Source organism: Phyllostomus hastatus, unplaced genomic scaffold (assembly GCF_019186645.2).
Source record: "Phyllostomus hastatus isolate PE091 unplaced genomic scaffold, TTU_PhHast_1.1 phas_contig_150, whole genome shotgun sequence".
Taxonomy (NCBI): domain Eukaryota; kingdom Metazoa; phylum Chordata; class Mammalia; order Chiroptera; family Phyllostomidae; genus Phyllostomus; species Phyllostomus hastatus.
In genome coordinates this window covers 3,335,797-3,352,510 of record NW_025333611.1, presented here as the reverse complement: position 1 = coordinate 3,352,510, position 16,714 = coordinate 3,335,797, and positions in this window count along the sequence as shown.

Here is a 16,714-nt window from a genome sequence, read left to right as displayed (position 1 = left end):
TAAAAACCTTTAACGAAATGGTGGCATTCCCTTCCACCATAAATCTAGGCAAAGAGGGGAGGTGGGGTCTGCGGTGGCTATGACTTTGGCGCTGGTGGAAGTCACCGGCGTTTTCCCACCACATTCTGATTGCGGAGGGATCTCACACCGTCGTCTGTGCTGATGGCGGCCCCCAAAGCACTGCGGGCATTTGCCTGCGGCTGGAGCTTAGTTCACTAAGTAGATACAGTACAATCACTGTTTTGATACCCACAAGTCAGTATAATTGGTTTCCTCTGTAATCCTATTATTTTATGTTATGCTTTGAAATACATTACTTTGAGGGCTTAATCCAACTTGTGGCGCCCAAAAGGCTCCCGGGCCCCTGGAGCTGTTCCCTCGAGAGGCCCACAGGGATCCAAGGGAGACTGGAGACTCTGCTTCCTTCCAGCCAGAGGAAAGGGCCCTTCTGAGGAGCCCTAAAGGCTGCCGCTCCCCGCAGCTCTGATCCAGGACACCAGGCACCCGCTCCCGACAGGCCGTCTGCCGGCAGCGCCCAGTGTGACCAGCAGGTGGCAGCCTTGCCTGGCCATGCTTCCCGCAGTGTCCTACCCGAGGTCGCCGGTGAGCGCTGCCCGGGGACAGAGAGGACGAGGATGGCAAGCGTGTCGGGCGCATTTCAGTCATGAGAGGCATGTACGGAGTCAGTATTTTGGCGACGGTGCTTAGCCAACAGCCCTCGGTGCAGCGGCTTTGCCGGGATGGGGTGTGGGGGCGCTCTGCCTTTCTTTTCATTTTCTTTCCCCGAAAGCTCCAGTGTGCTTCCAGGCACTGGCAGCAGGGGGCGCTAAAGGCACTTCTGAGGGGAAACCAGCAGCAGAGCATCGACTTGGAAGGTTGAGCCTCCCTTCCAGATTCAGTCGTTCCCACTCGGGCTGCAGTTTCAGACCAGTCCCCTCGCGCCCAGGTCCCCAGTACGCATATGGCCGGGCACCGGGCCACCCCCAGCCTGATCCTGGAGGAGGCTGGTGCGGGAGGGGGGTGGGGCAGGCGCTGCATCTGCTCTCAAACAGAAACCGCAGCCTCTGACCCTACACAGGGCTGATCCGAGGACCAGCTCACTCTGCTGCTCAAAACCCTCAGCGCCTCCCCATAACCTTTAGCAGCCCCTCCAAACTCTCAGTCTGGCACTGGAACCCCGCCCACGTATACCTCCAGCCCTGGGCGCACAGAATTCCCCCTCCCCCCTGGGGTTGGAAGACACCCCCAATGCCCTGGGGGCTCAGCCCTCTGCATTCAGCAAACTGTCACTGGGACCGCAGCCTCCAACAAAGCAAAGCCTGTCCCCTCGGGGTTTCCCATCCTGTGGGCGACTGTCGCAAGCCAGGAACCACAGCAACAGCCACTGACCGCCAGGGGCCAGGGCGGCAGCGCCTGCTGCTCCGGAGCTGCTCCCTCGTGCTCTGCCTGGAAAACAGAGCCCGAGGCCTGGCCGGCGTCCAGCACGGGGCCTGGTGCCGAGGAGGCCGAGTGTCCTGACCCTGGCCCAGACCACAGTGACGGGCATTCTGGTGACTAGTGTGGCTTTCCCGGCTGAAAACCACGGAGCTTCCCCAGGCTCGGGCTTCCTGGGGAGGCGCTCTTGAACCCTGAGCCCCAGGGAGGGGGGCAGAGACAGCAGCAGATAGCCCAGCGGGTGCCTGATTGCAGCGGCCACACCAGCTCTGCCCGTGGCCGCGTGCACGCTTCTTGCAGATTTTAACAATTACTAGGAGAAAGGTCAGCGCCTGTGGTCTCCCCGTTCTTGTATTTCACTGTGGACACCACGGGCATTCCTGCTATTTTCAGAGCCAGCCCACTGGTGAGAACAGTGTTACCTGCGTCCCGTGTGCTCCTGGAAGACGGCGGTTCAAAAGAACCTTTTTATTCTGGAAAACGGGTTATGGCAAAGAACCTCCTTCTGCATATGACCTAGTGTACCTGTGACAAGGCCAGGTACAGACCTCAAAATCCCCTTTCCTTCTTCGTAAACGATTGCCCGAACTGCTTGTTTCCACCGGTCATCAGGGATGGAACCAAATTTTGGTTAAGCTCCTCGCCTTCCTCCAGACCCCCGAGACTGGGCCCCCCATGGAGCCAGCAGACAGACCCCCAGGAACAGGCTGGTCTCAGGGCGAAGAGCGCCCTGGTCATCCATCCCTCAGCCCCTGCCCCTGGTTCCTGCCGCACACACTTCTTCCTTTCCGTGGAAGGGAACCTCTTGTTGCCTATAGCTCTCGAGCAGCTTCTAGACCTGGTGTCTAGAACACTCTCCCTCTTGCCAGAGTTGACTCCCCCTTCCCAAGAGTGCTTTTGTGTAAAATCTCTCTTACTGAGTCTGGATCTGTCCTTATCCGTTGCTCTTGCACGAGCAACGTGGGCATGGTTGCCGTCGGCTGCATGTCCGTCTCAGGAGGTCAGAGCAGGGGACCTCGGAGGCCTGCCACCTGCCTCGGGTTCTAGGCAGGGCCCCCAGGGGTGGGGAAAGTGCTTTTCTGCCCAAGCAGACAAGACCCAGTGATTCCTAGCGGCCCAGCCCAGCCCAGCCCAGCCCAGCTGTCCCAGAGCCACCCCTCACACTCACCCAAGGACCCGGGGAGCGATGCGCATCGGAGACATAGAGACCAGGAGGCACAGGAAGAGGGAGGGAGGCCTGTTCTCTTCCCGGAACCAGGGGCGGGGGGAGGGGGTAGGGGGAAAGGCGACAGGAAGGAAACCAATGAACAGCTCAGGGATTTCTCCTGCCCCAGCAGCTCGCCCAAGGTCAAAGAGCTGGGGGGTGGGTGGCACGCTAGGAGTTGGCTATCTGGCTTGTTGGCTCCCACGTGGCTCTGCGCTGGGGTCCCGGCTCCTGCTCATCAGGCCTTCAGAGGGGCCCACCTGTCCTGGGCAGGACCAGGAGGAGGGAAGCTGAGCTGCAAGGGCCGCTCTGACCACCAGGGGGCGCCCAGGCTCCAAGGATGGGCGCCAGGAGGCCTGACAGCAGGGCAGAGAGAGTGAACCGTGGGTTCGAGGCTTGTCTCCCCCATTCTTCACTCCTCCCAACGGCCCTGAAAGGCAAGCCAGGCAGGGCTGCCTGGGCTCGAACCCTCGCAAGCTTTGTGACCCGGGACGTGCCTCATTTTCCCTGTCTCAACTGAGTAAAATAATGGTGTCCCCGTAGGGATATATGTGACCGTGAGGACCCAGTGGGTATTAATAGTCTCTACTGTCACCCGCAGCTACAGCTGAGGACACTGGGGCCCAGACGGCCAGGGCTACTGGCACGCAAAGCCAGAGTGACCCTTCCTCACCTGGTGCCGACAAAAACCCAGCAGGCGGCACCTCCCAGGCACGTCCTCACACAAGTTCCAAAACCTCCCAAGCCCCCTGAACCAGAGCTCTCTGGGGGGAGAGGGAGCTCCCCGCACTGTGGAAGGAAGGCTGGAACCCTGCAGACAGAAAGAAGCCAGGGTTTGAGGCCCCGCTCAGCCACATGCAGCCACCGGCCTCTCCGAGCCTCCGTTTCCCCTGAGCTAATGCCTCGGACGTGGGTGGGAATTAGGTGTGGGGATGTGCTCCCAGGGACGCTGGCCCCACTCCTCCTGGGAGTTCCTGGAGGGCGGGGACCAGGTCTGAGCTCTTGGTTCCTGGGTATGTGGTGAATATGCCCTAAATTCTGGCAGCCATGTGCATGGGGCCGGGGGCAGTACAGGGTGGGGGTAACTGATCCGAACAGTCATCGGTGGGAGCCTGGTGGGGAAAGGACGGTGTGGAGCCGTGGAGGGGTGGGCGGAGTCAGGGCATCTCCTTTTGGAAAGCGTGCAGCCCAGAGTGTGGCAGAAGCCAGCCTTGTCCTGGACACGGGGACTGGGGCTTATGGACCCCAGAGTCGCCCAGCCGGAGGGACCAGGCTAGGGACGCGGTGGAGGATGGGGGGGCCAGATGGAGCTGTGTTTTAGGAGTTGCACCCAGGACCTCTGTCTTCTGATGGGGCTCCTCCTGGGGGCCTGTGAGGAGCCCACCGGCTCTGGATGTCCCCTCTGTGCTGCGTGACCTTCAGGAGATCGCTCTCGGTGATTTTCCTCGCAGCCCAGCCTGCAGCTCCATCTTTAAAAATAGTTCCAGAAAAGCCCATTGCTTATTCAATGAGTTCTTTTGTTAAAAAAAAATTCCTGCCGTTTTGGTTTGTTTCGTTCATAAAAGGCCGACTGCGATTATTAAAAAGCCGGCTCATTGAAGACAAATGGGATGCTGGGAAGGGGTGGGAGAGGGTGAGGGTGGGGGGGGGGGCGGTGGAGCCAGGCAGGCCGTGGGTGGCCCGAGGGGTCAGGGCGCGCTCCAGTGCCGACCTCAGGCCCCTCTGGAGACCTGGGCCATCAGGCTGCCTCTTGAAGCCTTAATCTTCTCACCTGTCGGCTGGACACAATAACAAGGATGCCCGGTCCTGGGACTCAGAGCTGATGGGACACCCGCCTGCCTCCCACCAAAGCCCCTCTCCTGGTCTGACTCCCGCCCCCAGCTGAACTCCTGGGAAGAGGTGCGCCCACTCGGGCCCCACTCCCCTCCGTCCCACTGCTCCCGGCAGCCGGGCTTCCAGCCCCGCCCCCTGAAAGTGCTCTTCCCAAGGTTATCCCTGCTGTTCCCCAGGCTGAGCCCTCCCTCAGGTTTCCCTCAGTGCTCCTCTGGCGCCTCCTGGGAGCCGGGCTCCGTTGCCTGCAGCATTCAGCTCACCCCCTGCCTGGCGCTCGGCAGCCCTGGGCCCCGGGCAGCAGCCCCTCCTTCTGGATGCCCGCAGACCCCGCGCTCCCCTCGGAGGCCTCTCTGTCTTTTTCCTGGCTTCCCCTCGGTGCGGGTGGCTGGTTGCCCACCCAGCCTTTGTCTTTCCCACGTCCCTTAGGGAGGTGGTCCCTGTCTCGTTCTGGACCGCCACGAGCCCAGCTACGTGAACACCCAGGAGCCCACCAGGTGGGGGTGGCCGATGAGATGAAAAGCGGATGTTTTGGGTGAAATGCCCAAAAATTCCCCTTAAAAGGGAGGCAGACAGCGTTACTATGTCCCAGCAGCCACCGTCCTAATCAAAGCCACCAGCATGTCTGGTGAACTCGGTGACCATGGTCTCCCCAGGGGTATCCGGCTGCCCCATTCTCCCCAGAGCTGCCAGAGGGGTCCTTCGGAGGCATACACTCTCGACCCTGCCGTTGCCCTGCTCAACCACCTGCTGTGGCTCCCTATTACCCAGGAACAAGTCCGAGCTCTGTGCTGAGCCGACCCACCCGACCCGCCCCCCTCACCCCCTGCATACCTCTCAGCCCAGCGCCCCTCCCTCGCCCTCCCCTCCTAAGCCCCACTCCCACGCTGTCCTCCCGGGAACATTCCAGCCATGGATGCCATCTAACCTTTTCTAATGCTCACACTGAAACACATGAAAAGAAACCAGCCAAATTATTTTAATAATATCTTCAACGTGGTGCCGATCACATATCATCCCGCGCCACGCAGGCACTCTGAAGTTTACTGGGAGACGATGCACCTCTGTTGTCCTGATCTGTGTTTCCAACGCCGCGTCTCTGCCACCCGCTGCGTGGGTTCTCCTCGCGCGGTGCATGTGAGCCCGCTCTGGATTTAGATTCCATAAAATATGCAGTTGGAAAAATAGACGCGCATCCCCGCGTTGTTCCAAATATAATGAAGAGTCTCCCAACGACTGAATTAAAGATCCGTTTTTAAATTTCAGCTAAAATTAATTTGAGAGTCAGTTCCTCCGTGGCACCAGCCACATTTCCAGCGCTTAGCCGCCGCATGTGGCCACCGGCTGCTGCGCAGGGTAGCTCCGCTCGGGGGCCAGCCAGGCCGACCCCCCCAACTCCCCAAGATGATAATTTTCTGCATCCTGCCCTCGCGCTGTCTGATGCGGGGTGGCTCGTGAGTGCTGAGCGTATTTGAATCTGTTTAATTTTCACTGATTGAAACTGAAAAGCCACATGTGGCCAGCAGATTCCTGCAGGGAAGCCGCTGCTGTCAGCTCCAGACCCCTCGCCTCCCCGCCCTGGCCCTGCCGGCTGCTCCCTCTGCCTGACCTCCCCCCTGCCCCCCACCCGCCCGCCCTCCCCCTGACTGCGTGGGGTCGGAAACATCAATTCACTGCTAGGTCGCTGCCCCTCCTCTGTGGTCCCCACCACCCTCTTTCGTTCCCTACCCCAACAATGACATTCTTATCGCAGTTAATTCTTTGAGTTTTCTGCCCAGGTAGATGGTGAGCTCCACCAGGGCATGCACCACCCCTGCCTCGTGCGCCACGGTGCCCAGCGCGCTGCATTTGGGGTACAGGGAGCAACCTGTGACACCTCTCGAATGAGTGAATGTTCAAGAATGGCAGGGAGTCTCACACTACTTGGAATCCCACAGTTAGGACGTTCTTTGCCTTGCAGTTAAGCATGGCCTCTCTCTTATTATAAAATGCACACCCTCCCGTGTCAGGCCAAGAAATTCAGGAGACCGGGGCTCCCCGTTCTCTGGGAACGCCAGCTCAGGGCATGGCTTAGGCGAGCGGGTGCTGTCTCCAGCCTCAGTTTCCCCTCTGGAGGCGAAGGGCTTGGGATCAGGCTGCCCGGCGCACACACCCCTGGAATCTCAGCACGCAGGCTGGAGGTCAGGGTGAACCCCAGCAGGTGTCTCCAGGCTGAGCTTCTACAAAGACCACGGGAGGGACTTCCTTGGGAAGGGCTGGGCGGGTGTCCCTGAGCAGGGCTGGGGGTGGGCCACGGTCCCGGCCCAGTGGTGCAGCAAGCGTAAAGACCTGGCAGGATTCCCATGGGGTGGGGTGGGGGTGGGCTGTCTTTGGGGGTGGGCAAACCCCTGATGGGCCATTCTGGTGACAGAGGGCCTCGGCAGGTCGGCACAGGGGTGAGGAGGGGGCTGCTTTGCCCAGGCCAGCTCTCAGGGTTGCCTTATTTCGGTCTAAAGATGTCAGAGGCTGTGATGGAGCCGGAAAAAGCCGCCCCCACAGCGAGTCCCTGCAGCTCTGTGAGGGTGACACCTGGACAGGGGACGGCTGGCACTGGACGACCCGTCTCTGGGCAGATGGAGGATCCGGCAGAAGCCGGCACCGAGCGCCAGGCGGGCCTGGAGCCAGGTCAGCCGGCGGAGAATCCCCAGGGAGTGCCACGAGGCTGGCGGCCCTCCCAGGCCCTGGACAGGGGCCAAGGCCGGTTTCGCTGAAGTGTGACAGGCAAGGTGACTCCAGCAGGCTGGTGGGCGTGGGGGTGACGGGAGGGGCTGGCGGGCAGGCGGACGGTAGGAGAAAGCCTGCGCTGTGATGTTGGCTGCCTTCCCCACGCTCGCCTGAACGCTCACACACACACACACCTGTGCAGCTGCCACACCCGCGCAGGTGCGCGCACAGCGAGTCTGTCAGCGGACGTGCACGGGTACACCCGGCGGCGGGCTTACCTCCCCCCCCCCCCGCGCCCCCAGCTTTGCCGCCGACGCTCCCCGTTCCTAGAGGTGTGTTGTCCTAGAAACCCCTTTCCGTTCAGGCAGCTCTTGGATGCCGCCGCCAGCTTCCACTCCCGCCGTGGAGTTCCTCCCAGGCCCTGCCAGGAGCGGCTCGTTTCCGTCTATTTCGGGTGCCGGAGAGGCGGGGAGGGGAGGAGCCCCGCAGACGTCTCTCGGGGACTTTCACGAGCACGTCGGCCTCCTGAGCTCCTGCGCCGGGGAAGCCGGGGCGCGGCTCTGGAACCGGGTCTGGCTCTCTCTGGCGGGACTGGCTGGACCGCGCCCCTCCCGGGGAGGCGGGGCCGCAGGGCAGAGGGGCGTGTCCTGGCGCGCAGGGAACCTCCATCTGCACCTGGTCCCGCCACCTGCCCGGTCCCCAAGTTTCCCGGGTCGTGAGGCCACGGGCCACGTCTGGGCCGCTCCCACACCCAGCCCAGCGCCTGGCCCACAGAGGGTTTGGTGGGGCGGTTCCCCCGCAATGAGATGCCAAGGCGGGATTTTATCGGGCGCGAGTGCCGGGTGGTGGCCCACTCCCACCTCAGCACGGGACCTTGTTTGGACACAGGGGCTGTGCAGACACACTTCGTTGGGAATCATTCTGCATTCAGGCGGACCCTGAATGCGATGACGGGCGTCCTGCTGGAAGAGGGGAGGACACCGGGACGCACAGGGAAGATGGAGGGGAGATCACGAGGCCGGAAGCCGAGGGGCCGCAGAGAGGGCGCCGCCCCCCGAAGCTGGGAGACCGGCGGTGCAGCTCCTCCCTCCGAGTCCCTGGAAGGAACCAGCCCTGTTATTACTGCCGCCTTGATCTCGGACTCGGTCTCGAGAACAGTGAGAAAATACACTTCTGCTGCGGCAGTGCGGTGGGATGCGGCCAACCAGGGAAGCCCCATGAGCCTCGGTGCCTGAGTCTGTACCCCGGGGGGCCCCAGGCTGATTGCCCACACGGCCGACCTTGGTCTCCAGCCCGTCTGCAGGCGAAGCTCCATGGGGCTAACACGGCCTGGGTCCCCTCATTCACACGGTGAGACCCTCTGGCACAGCCCCATGGCCCCGGGTAAACAAGGTCACTTAGCAGGCAGGGCATTCATTCCAAGGGCTCAGAGACCGCCGCCCAGGGGCTCCGGCGGAGGCGGATTCCTCAGTAGACACCCACAAGAAGACCCTGGAGAAGATGCTAAGCCTCTCGGGGCCTCAGTTTTCACGTCTGCAAAGTGGGTCTGTGGGCGCCTTCCCTCTGGCACGGTCGGGAGGATTAAGTGAGAGGCTTCTATGAAAGCCCCCCAGCCTGGCCCCTTGCACACGGCTGGTCCCCCGGAAGGCGGGGGGCAGCACTGGCTCAGCCTGACACCTGAGTCACAGGTGATTCACCGCCCGCCTCAGGACAACAGGATCTAAGGGTTCCTGCCCCAGGTGTGGCGTTCCTGAGGGGAGCTGCCGGCCCCCGCTGCAGAGTGGGAGCTGAGCTCATTATGTGCGACCTTTTTGATGAATTATAGAGAGCTGGAGCTACATGCTGAGCATGGGGAAGGAGCGACGGGAGGATGGATACACTGACTCCTGAAGGGGAGGGATTCTGGGTCTTCACCGGGACAGCCGTGCCCTCGAGCAGAGTGACCCAGCAGGCTCGGGGCTGAGAGGACGGGGCGCCCGTCAGGAAGAACGGAGCCAGGCCAGGGGTCCACGGCGCCTTTTAGGGGGCGGCTGCGTTGGGAGTTCCGGGCGGTGCTTCCTGCTGGCGGTGAGAAGGCGCCGTGCCGCAGGCTCCCTGGGGGTCTCTGCAGGCGGACAGGGGGTGGGCAGGGTCGCTGCGTCTCCCTCTCCCCTGCCCGTCACTCCGCTGCCCGTCTCCTGAACCCAGCTCCCAACCGGGGGCCTGGGGGAAGCTCGAGTTTCTTCTCCGCTCGGACCCCGCACCCTGCCCCGCCCAGCCTTCCCGCCTCAGCTGATGGCAACCCCATCCTCCGGTGTTTCAGGCCAAACCTCGGGGTCGCCCTGGACCACTCTCTCTTTTTCAAACGCCGCACTTAGTTGCCAATAACCGCCTCTGACAACCATGGTAATGTATCCAGCATGTGCTCATTTCCTCCCATTTCACCTGCTCCTGGCCTGGCCCGAGTCCTCACCGTCTCCTCCCTGGGTTACTGCAGTGGATTGGGTCCCGTCTCTGCACTGTCCGTCTCAGCCTGTTAAAACCTACACGGATTAAAACCTCCGTGGTCTCCGCCCCAAACCCTCTGAGTCTCCCTGTTTCGCTCAGAGTCCCCTCTGGGCAACCTGAGTGGCAACGAGGGGACCTCAGCGGGCAGCAGGGGTCAGAGTGTGGGAGGGTCACCCAGGCCTCTCACACCTGGAACACCCGTCTTGCGACCGGGCATCAGAGGAGGCTCCGGGCATGGAAGGTGAGCAGGCACCCCCCGGGGGCTTTGCCTGTCTCTGTAACGCCCGCCCGCATGGGGAAGGGCCAGGATCTGCCCTTGGGGGGTGGGCTGGCTGCGCTTTTGTCTCGTGAGGGCAGCCGGAGTCCCAGCGAGAACGTTCTGAGCCGTGCACACGCACACAGCACTTGGCTCCCGCCGGTTCTTTGATTCGAGTCCTTCAATCCACACAACGGCCCCCGAGACGGTCGCTACTACTGTGTCCAGATGTGGGGGCTTCCACTCTGTCCTCTTCGTAACGTCGCAAGTGCTGTCCACGGCCGCTGGTGGTTTGGGAGTTCTTCCTGGGACGGGCAGACACACGTGGGACCCTCCCCACATTTGTGGGGCTGGGACACGCCCTGTGTTTGTTCGGTCAGCAGGCGTGCAGGAGCCACTCGGTTCTGGGATGAAGTGGGAAGAGCTGGTGCTCCGGCTCCTCACTGCAGTGGAGCTCGGGGGCGGAGGGGGGCGTGGGGGACAGCAGGTGACTCCACCACCCTCACTGCCGTGCGTCCCCACGGGTGCAGTTGGGGGGATACTTCTGACACTCACGTGAGCTCGGGCCCGTATGGGCCAGGCCCGTCGCCAACTGCCCTGTGCCGACTGTCTGCTTGAGCGCGGACCACAGCCCGGCAGCCGGGGGGCGTGCCGGGGTGTAGGGCGACCTCCATGTCACAGATGACACCCAGGTTCAGAGCGGCTGTGTCATGCGCTCCAGGCCGCTGAACGGCGGAGTTGCGGGGCTGTGTCTGAGCCGGGGGGGTTCACTCTGATCCCCGTTTTCACCACGCGTCCTCACCAAGGACTTCCCTCGGAGGCCTAGGAGACCTGCAGCCTGGAGGGCGCGTCTGGGCTGCCATCCCCTCCTCCAGGGCGGGGGAGGGGGGCGCTCTGCTCCCAGCATCTGTCCCTCCTCCCTCCCCCTCCACGTTGTTCACAGCCTGCCTAGTCCTGTGCCCCCCGGGCCACCTGTCACCGCCTTCCAGCGGCCTGCCCGCCCCTTATCCACACTCTCCAGGCTCTGTACCCAGGGACCGGTTTCCAAAAATACACCCCAGCTCCGGCGCGCGGCTAAAGGGCAGGGCAGCTGGGACGTGGGGGCGGGGGCGCCGTGAGAGAGTCAGCTGGTAGCTCCCTGGGATGGAAAATTTTACCCCGACTCCCGCAGATGTGACAGGGACCCACTGCAGACCCCGAGGCCCGTGCACGGGGACCGGCGTCTGGACAGCTGGTCTCCCAGCGCCTCACCGGTAACCTTGACTGGCCCAGCCGGCGGTGGGGGGCAGGGGGGGGGGTGGGAGGAGGCTCTTCCCCCTTGCCAGTGAGGCTGGTCTGCATGCAGAGCCATGAAAACAAGTGCGTTTGCCACCAGAAGACATGTTCACAAAAGCCACCGCCCACCCTTTCCCAGGCAGGCTTGTCTGATGCCTGATAGCTGGGATGAGCCCAGGAAAGTTCTAGGTGAGTGGGAATTAGGCTTTTCACGGGTCCGGCAGCAGCCGAGGACCATTTATGAGACCAGGCTAGAATCCCTCCTCCTCCTCCTCCAGTCCCTCGGGCCCACCCTGGAGCCCCGGTCCCGCCAGCGGAGACCCAGTGGGCAGCTAACCCCTCCCCGTCTCCTCCTCTTCCGGCTCCTTTCTGAGCAAAGGGGCCCAGGAGGCCTCGGCTGTCCTGCCTGCCCGTGGTGACCTGCCCGTCCTGGCCGTGCAGACACTGGCCGTGCACCCACAGCAGCCCCGGTGGACGCCCGAGCGAGGCAGTTGGGCCCAGGCTCCTTGAGGGGCCCCTGGGGGAAGGCGGTCCCGGAAAGGAAGGTGCAGGCCCAGAGGCCCAGGACCGGGGTGGGAGGTGAGGCTGCGTTAGACGTGGAGTTCACGGCCGAGCCGGGTGGGGGGGCAGGTGAAATGAACGGAGGTGCCCAGCGCCCAGGATGGTGAGGACAGCCAGGAGGGGCCCGGGGCAGAGCAGAGGACAGAGACTAGACCCCAGGAGGGGGGCTAGGGGTCGCTCCTCAAAGGCTGCCCGGGGAAGGGGAGGGGGAATAGTCTCCGTTTTTGAGAACTTCGGGTCCTTTCGGTGCGGCCTGGGGGCCGTCTGCAGAGAAGAGGTCGGCCAGGTGGGCCGCGGGGAGAGGGCCCAGGACCGGCTTCAGAAAGGCGGCCTTTCCAGACTCTCTCGGGGTGTGTGCAGCCCACGGGTGGGGCGCGGAGCTCCGGGCGGCAGCATCTCGGCCCTGACCGCCCAGGGAAGGGCCTCAGGCTGTGACAAAACCCCAGTGCCACCCCCGCCAAGAGATTCCCACGTCATCTTCACAGTCTCCCTGGACGATTTCACTGGCACAGTCCAGAGAGGCTGGGCTGGGTGTCGGGGGAGCCTGGTCCTGCTGCCAGTGCGGCCCTGCCCCGCCGGGGGCCGGCGAGGCCGGCTGCTGTCCTTCTGGAGCCCCAGCTGCCCCATTCGTCCCTCCAGGAGGCGGGACTATAGCCGGTGTCCTCAGCTCTGCAGCTGGGGGGACGCCGATGGCCGGTCCATCCCAGGGAGCAGAGGAGTGGTGGGCACTCCTGCAGCGAAAGCCGCAGGAGGTGGGGTTTCTTTCCTTCTCCTCTACCTGGAGACGGCACCCCCCCCCCAACCCACAACTCTCTGGGACCACGCGCCTGCTGCCCACACCCGCAGCCTGAGACCGGCTCTCTGTCTCCGCTCACATCCACTCCCACCAGCGGCCTGAGACCTCCTTGGGGGCCGTCTTCTCCCAGCGCGCAAGGAGGGGCGAGGGGACTTCCGCGGTGCTCGGCCTGATTTCCTGGCTGCCTCCGGCTGCACGGCAGCCCGGGGACCAGGGAGCTTGTGCTCCGTGGCCACGAGCCACTTTGGTCCACGCCCGGGGTTTGGGCTGCCCTGCAGTGGCTGGGGACACTGGAGCCGGGACTCCCTGGGGTGAGGGGAGGTTAGGCTGCCACAGACGGGGTTGACCCCTCGGCCCGAGTCCTGCTGCCCCCCTTCTCCCAGGGTGGGGCCGGCCCGGCGGGGCGGGGCTCCTCGCTCAGACGTGGTCCCGGCCACCCACGGCCGGCAGGCTCCGTCGCACGGGAGAGTCCAGGGTTGTGCCCCAAGTCACAGCGACCCAGATGGGCTCTCCGTGAGCACCTCCATGCCCGCCCCAAGCACCCTCCCAGCCCCACCCCGGGGGGCGCTGCTGGAGACAGGGCCGCAGCCACAGGGGGCTGCCCACACCCTGGGGACACCGCCCCTGAGCACGTTGGACGGCGCAACGGCAGTGCCCACCGATGATCTCAGGTGACATGACTTCTGGCGGTGGTTGGAAGGGCTGTGTGGGTCAGGAGTGCGCGTGGGTCAGGAGTGGGCGTGTTTCACCGCCTCCGAATCCTCCGCCATTGGAGAGGGGGGCAAAACCCAGCAGTTTGTACCCTACAAGGTGAGTCCCCAGCCCGCGGGCTCAGCACCTGCTCACGCTTTTGCCTGGTCCAGCCTCACCCCTGGCCCGGAGGCCCTACCTGACTCAACACACCTGTCCTCCTCTGCCCCCCCACCGGAGCTGGCCGAGGGATGACCTCCCAGGTGGAGTAAACCCTTCCCGGGCTGTCTGTGGTCCTTTCTCTCATCTCTGAGGTGGGAAAGAGCTCACAGCCCCCACCCACTGGCTGGGAGCAGGAGCAGAGACGAGGCCGGGAGGGTGCCGGCCGCACGCCCACGCAGCTGACTGTGACTGAGAGAACGTGGGGCACGAGTCACAGTTGACAGGGCCGGGGCTCCCTGCCCCCCCCCCAGGTTTCTGCTCCTCCTCTGAGCAGCAGGGGTGGGGCGGGGAGGGGGCCTTTCTTCTCCGCGCTCTAAACAATCAGATGTCAGCCCGGCCAGCTCAGACCCTGGCGGTCCCCTCGGGCCTGCAGGAGGGGCACAGGCAGCCAGATGCTGAGGGCACGAGTTTCCAAGGGCTCCGGCAGGAATTTTTCTGGGGTGTTCTCCCCTGATGTCTAATTTGTCCCCCTGAAGGCCGTTCCTCACCTGTATTTCCTCCCCAGGGAGAACCCCCTGAACCCTGACCTTGGTTTATGTTTTCTGAGGACCGAGGTCTCCGCGCTCTGCCTCTGTGTGGACATTGTGCGTACAGGTGGGGTAGGCCCCATAATCGCCACCCCCCCACCATGCCCCCCATCGCCCTGGCCTACTGTGTGTGCTCCCTGGCCTACTGTGAGTGCTCGACAGCAGCTTGGCTCTCTCTCTCTCTAGAGTGCTGGGGAGTAAATATCGATTCGCCAGACGCTCATCCAACACACATTTGCAACACACACAAACACAGCTGGATGCTCCTTGCGTGCAGGCCCAGCTGGGGGGCCCATGCCTGCTCGTGCCGGAGCTTCTGCATTCATCCCAGCCGCACTGACTGGTGGGTGCGCAGGGGATCCCCTGCCACTGTGTTTCTCGTACCCTCAGGGCAAACAGGTGGCATTGGTAGAGGAGACGGGCTGGTACCGAGGTGCAGCCTGCGTACAACATCCCCGCGACCTCGGGGAGGCCCCAGGTCCTCAGCTGCCTTGTCGGCTGGCTCCGAAAACCTGCTCCATAACCGACGTGACCGCCAGGCAGCCAGGGGCCACACCCCCGTGGGCCTCAGCCATCTCCGGCTGGAAAACTAGAAGTCGCCCCCTTTTTTTTTTTTTAAACTAACTTCTGCTGACAGCCTGAGAATCCTGTGATATATACGATTAATATGAGAAGCAACATCATTATTCTGTTAATATATTATTCATTTCACGAGTGATCTATTCTCTCCACACCGCGCTCGGAGAGTCAATTTTCCCCTCCCTGCTATTTTAATAGAGCCGCATTGTAAATGGCGAGAATGGCGCATTAAACTTGTATAAGATGTAATCTCGTTTCGGATGTGCTCTTCCAGCCCGCCCGCCGCAGCCGCAGCAACACAACAACGCCGTGCAGGCTTAGTGGGACGCGCGGGCGGGTGGGTGGGCGGCCGAGCACGAAGTTGGCTCTGATTAAGGAATTCGTTACAACTTCCGACTCGGGCCTTCGGCTCGTGGGGCAAGGGGGTCCGGTTCTGTTCCTGGACCCGGCACCTGAAGCTCAGTTCTCCCTCCTTGCAGTGCGGACGTTTAAGTTTCTGTGGCTCGTTCGGCACACCTGCAGGGGGGGTCGGAGCACCTCTCCTCCAGCTGAGGGGTTGCACCCCGAAGTTCTCAGTGCCCTGGCCCGTCCCCCACTCTGCGGCTCAGGACAGAAGGGGGCTGTCCCCCGGCATTCCGCAACTCCCTGGCCTCGGGGAGCCTGCAGACCTGCGCACAATGGGGCCGCACTGTGTCCAGGTGTGCGGCTCCCACAGGTGGCCCAGCCCCCTGGCCGAGCTCCGGGGCAGAGCAGCTGACAGTGCTCCTCCGGAATCACCAAGTCCCGGGTCCAAAGCCCAGTCCTCCCCCTTCCGAGCTCTGTAGCCCCTCCCTCCTCAGCCCTCATCCGCAAGGACACGCGAGGAATGTCACCCGAGTGAGCCCTCACCCACAGCTCGCCTGCGGGCTGGGGGTCTGCAGACAGCCAGGGTCTCTCTGGGGTGGGCTCTGTCTCATTTTCCAAAGGGTCAGGCTCCGGACCTCGGGGCAGAAGGAAACACCGCAGGGTGTGGTAACGAGGTTGACCTGGGTGAGCCGTGTACCGTGAAGCCGGGGGCTGACTGGCCAGCACGACCTGGGTGCCCAGGGCGGGGCTGGGGGCAGGGCTGGGGGCAGGGCTGCCCTCGGCTGGGCCCAGGCCCGGGCTCCTGCCTGTGCACCAGCTGAGGGCGAGCCGGAAGGGGCTTATGGGCTGGAAGGGCTCTCCCCCTCTCAGCCTCCTGGCCCCTGCGAGGACCCACTACAGGATCCCAGGCCAGTCCCCAAACCTCCCCGCACCCCAGGAAACACACCGCTGCTCCGGGTGGCCTCGCAGGCTGAACCCGTGATCCGGAGCCCCCCGACTCCCCATCACTGCTGAAAGGCCCCGCCTGGAGCGCTGCTCTCTGGGGGTTTGGCCTCCAGCGTCCCCCAAGGGGCAGACCAGGCTGCGTGGCAGGAGAGACCCCTCGGCCCTCGTGGTCTGAGCTTGGCCGTCCGGGCTGGTCCCAGACTGTGCTGCTGCTCCACCTTCGTCCCCTCTCTCCCCCTCCCCACTGCTCCCCCACCCGCCCCTCCCTGCCGCCCCCTCTCCACCCCGTTAATGAGTCCCCAGGAGATGCCTCCAGCCAGGTGTCGCCTTCCCGTTGGCAGGCGAGAGGCCCGGAGGGCCCCTGGCATGTTTGGCGCTGCTCAGCGTGGCCCCGACTCACGGTTTCCATGGCGATGGCACTCGAGTATCAGCCTTGGCTCGTTACCAGGGCCGATGACGACCACGACAGCCAGCCAGACCGCGTCCAGCTGTGCTCGACGTCGGGGGCGGCGGGGGGACGGGGCACTGCGTGGGGGCGGCTCTCCTGCTCCTCTCTGTCCTCCGGGGTCCAGCCTGGAGCACGGTGCCCACGGGCCCCACCCCTCCTCCCTGGACAACCTCAGCAGCCATGTTGGGGTGCAAGGGGGGGCCTGGGATGGGGACCGAGCCCTAGCTGCAGGCTGGGCCGTGCCTGTGCCTTGCTGTGCGCTGCTGGGTGGGCCTGTGTCCTCTCTGGACCCATGTCCACCAGAGGGGCTGCAGGGGGCACCTTCCTGGGAGCAGGTGCCTGTTTGATGGTGGGGACCACTGCCCCTCGGTGCAGGTGTGGGCCCGGCCCCTGCCCGAAGCCCTTCCCCAGT